Raw genomic sequence first — 3,812 nt, 5'->3', positions numbered from 1 at the left:
AGAGGACTGCCTTCAGCCATTTTGCCTATAGCAGAGCAATATTATGCTGATTTTCAGCCCTGCTGAATATCAAAGTCCATTAGCCTTCCAGCGGACTTCTTGCATAATTGTGCTAACTACTGTTGGTCTTTGCACCAGCAATTCCCCCTTTTTTGCTTTCTTAATAAATCTTGAAAGGTGTATGCCACTTGCAGGGCTCGGGTTCTTTTAAGACTTTCACAAATTGTTGTCAGGTATTTAAGGAATTAGTCCATAGTGGGCTTCTTTCTGAGCCATCAGTTCTTCATGGGTCCCCTTCCCAATTACTGTCCCCTTGTGATATGACAGCAGTGATATTCAAGTTCTGAATGGTGGACAAACGGTGGGAATGGCAATGCAGGTCTGACCTTCTTTGACTTTGTCCAGGGAACCTGCACCGATGCACAGCAGATGACTGCTAGCATGGCAAGGCGTCTTTACCATCCGCCATCTCTGAATTATTTCTCCTCTGTCTCATCAGTGTGTTGCTTGGGGCTACTGCTATCTGTGGTTGGAGTAGTTGATCATCTGCAGCCACTGGTACAGGGTGAGCAGTTCCTCTCTCAGATCCATTGTTGTAGTTTCCACACAGGCTTGGAGGAGTTTTCTGGAAATACACAAGCATATTCTCGACTGAAGGTTAATAAAGGGACCCTTCCATAAACCAGACTTGGGGTTTTTCTATTTAACCAGACCATTTTCCTTTGGCTTATTCTGACACCAGTGTAATTTCAGGGGTGTCTTGCCATCAGCATTACAGTGAAAAAAATTTAAAGTGAAAAAATTTAAAGTAATTAAGGCTTAATGTAGTTTACTTACAGGAGATTTCTCCACTATCCCTCTTTTTTTGTTTTTTAGGTTGGGAACATGCAAGTGGGACATTCCTTAATAATTTGTTTTGCCTGCTGTACATTATTTTGGCAGACTGATGTAAAAGCTGATGAGATACTGTGACCTGTTTTAATAAAGCAATTCTATTTAAGAGGCCAGCAGCATAAATCCTGCAATGCAGCCTTGATGGCTTCTAATTCAATTTTTTGTTTTGAAGTGTGACTAGTCTGTATGACTTGGTTTGAATCTATTGTATGATAAGCAGCTTTGCCATTAGAGGAGCTAATGCTCCAGGAATAGGTTCCTACCTAGTACTACTAAGTTTCCCTGAATATTCACTTATTTTGATTTGCCAATTTAAATCAGTCTGAAATAAGGTTTATTTTCTAACTTCATTTGTCCTTGATTGTGGATGGTAAATGATACTAACTGAATTTCTTTGAGTATGTTGACATAAGCTTTGTTTAGAGAGGCAAAATGTAAATTATTTACTTTTCTTTTTGAGGCAAAATACATTGAATTTTAATTACAATTTTCTAGATATTTGAAGGGAATCCCCTGCTTTTTTCTCCCACAGTAATTTCTAGGCCACATTTAGGGAGTTCCTTTTAAAAACCTTCTTCTTTTAAACAGAGCAACAAACTTGGTTGCTTTTTAGAAAAACCAGTAGGAGAGAGGTATCCTGGCCAATACTGCAATACATACATATCAAGTAAAAGTAACTCTCTTTTACTTATGGTGTCTTATTAATGGTGAGATTTAATGCTAGAATAATAACTTTTAGTTTACTTTGTAAATAGTAGCAGAAGAGATTTTTAAATTTCTCCTTTTTATTAAGCTTAAAATTTACTTTTAAAGAGCATTCTTTTTAGCTAGTGCTCATTTGCACATGCATGCAAATTTTTACTTTGGAATTTGTTAGAACCAATTTCTTATAAAATATTAGCTTCTCATATAACTAAATTTATATGAGATCTTGATTATATTGTAAAAAGCTAATTTATTAAGTAACTAAGTTAGGCATCTTTATTGAAAAAGCAAAGTAAGCAAACTTATACATTTGATCTGTGAAATACGGATGCCACCCCATTCCCCTGGCCCATTTGAAGAGGAGGCTGTCTGAGGCTTTTTGTCTTAAAATTCCGTTGCTGAATAATCTGGTTTTGCTTAGTATTCAGCCACTTTGTCCAGCTCTCCCTTAGAGGTAGAGACTTTTATAACATTGTAAATATATGCATGTAAATAGAACACAGTTATTAATTTTTATTTGATAAAGCTTCCCACGTGATTTCAAATATATTAGATTGGCCTAATTTAGTTCAGAAATATTTCTTTTAAGAAGAGAGTAAATCCTTGAATTATTTATGGGGCCTTGAAATGTCTCAAAGCTATCTCTTGGTTGAAGTCTTGAAATTTAACTTGGAAAGACTATCAAATATACATAACCCCCAAATTATATTATATACTTTTTGTAATTATTCTAAAATATATTAATTAAATATAAACTGGTTTTTATATTAAAAATTTGGTTCATCCCATAGAATTAATCCTCTTTTTTAATTGGACCATATAAAATATTATATTCTAGGTTGAAATTTTACCACACTTAGTATACATAAGGACTACAACCTATTTTGAACTACTAATTTCTCCAGAGAAAATGTAAGAATTATTTTTCTTAAAAATGAATTTCTAAATATTATGTATTTTATTATCATAACCATATAATTTCTCCCAACTGAATTTGAACTTTTAACTCTTAGAAGCCTTAAAGTTTAGGTGGCAAGTAAAATACTTAGCATTTCTCAGATTAGTAATATATTTGTATTTTTAACGATATCTTTTAAATAAAATACAAGACATTTAATTAATAGATTCAAATCTACCCTTTAGATTTTTCATATGAGGCAAACTCAGATTAATATGTCAGTACTGTATCATTTTTAAATACCTAGATATTTAATAATTTTTATTATTTAATTTAGCAAACTCCAAAGTTTTAAGTTACCAAAGACTTTGGAAAACTGTGGTTAGACATGAGGCTGGTGAAAAGGGAGGAGGGGGAGGGAAGCAGGCCTCCAGGTCGCTCCTCTTGAATTTAAAACTGCCACATCCTTCTTTAGAGATAACATCTAAGGTTACTGCTATGGGAAATGCAACCAACCCCCTCCTCCAACAGAGAGTGCAGCCAGTATCCCCTTGAGTGCAACTAGACACCCACCATCAATCTACTTACATAAAAACCATGGGTGGTGTTCATCATGACCTGAACCGCCGTGACCAAGCGGAAGGAAGTCAGTCATGACCAAGTGGAAGGAAGGCAGTCAGTCCTGCAGGGGTTGTCTTGGCAACAGCTGCACCCTCCCTTGAGCTGTTTCCTGGAGCTGTTTCTGGTGAGAGCGGGGTTTGAGGCAGGAACCCGCCCTCCGAGCATGGACCCACTAAATCCTGGGTCGTTTTGCCAAGGGCTGCGCCCTCTCCAGCTGTTTCTTGTGTGGCCTGAGGGAAGAGCCCACCCTCAGAGCCAGGAGCACCCAGCAGCAGTCAGTCTTGGGTGGTAGAACTCTGGGTCTGGCCCAATAGGGGGAATGGCTGACCTTCAAACCAGACCCTGACAGTAGAAAGGAGGGAGCCCCATTCCTCACAGAATCCACTGTTGGATAGCTTGCTAACAGTGGCCTGACAGCCAGGAATCCCATTCTCCTGCACCCTGAACCCTGACAGGAGGGAGGAGGGAGTCCCTTTCTTCACAGAATCAACAGGAGGCCAGTTTGCTGTCAGGGACCTGCCAGCTAGCAATCCTATTCACCTGCACCCTGGCCCCTGACAGCAGGGAGGAGAGAATATGTTTGATGATTCCATTGATTCCACAGATGATGCTGAAAAAGAAAATTTTCCCATAGAATTTCTTAATAGTATTACTCCTTTGGGAATGCCGTGTCATAAATTAAAATTGAAAGTCG

The sequence above is a fragment of the Myotis davidii genome, unplaced genomic scaffold, assembly GCF_000327345.1.
Source record: "Myotis davidii unplaced genomic scaffold, ASM32734v1 scaffold262, whole genome shotgun sequence".
In the NCBI taxonomy this organism is placed as follows: Eukaryota; Metazoa; Chordata; class Mammalia; order Chiroptera; family Vespertilionidae; genus Myotis; species Myotis davidii.
This window is presented reverse-complemented; position numbering follows the sequence as displayed.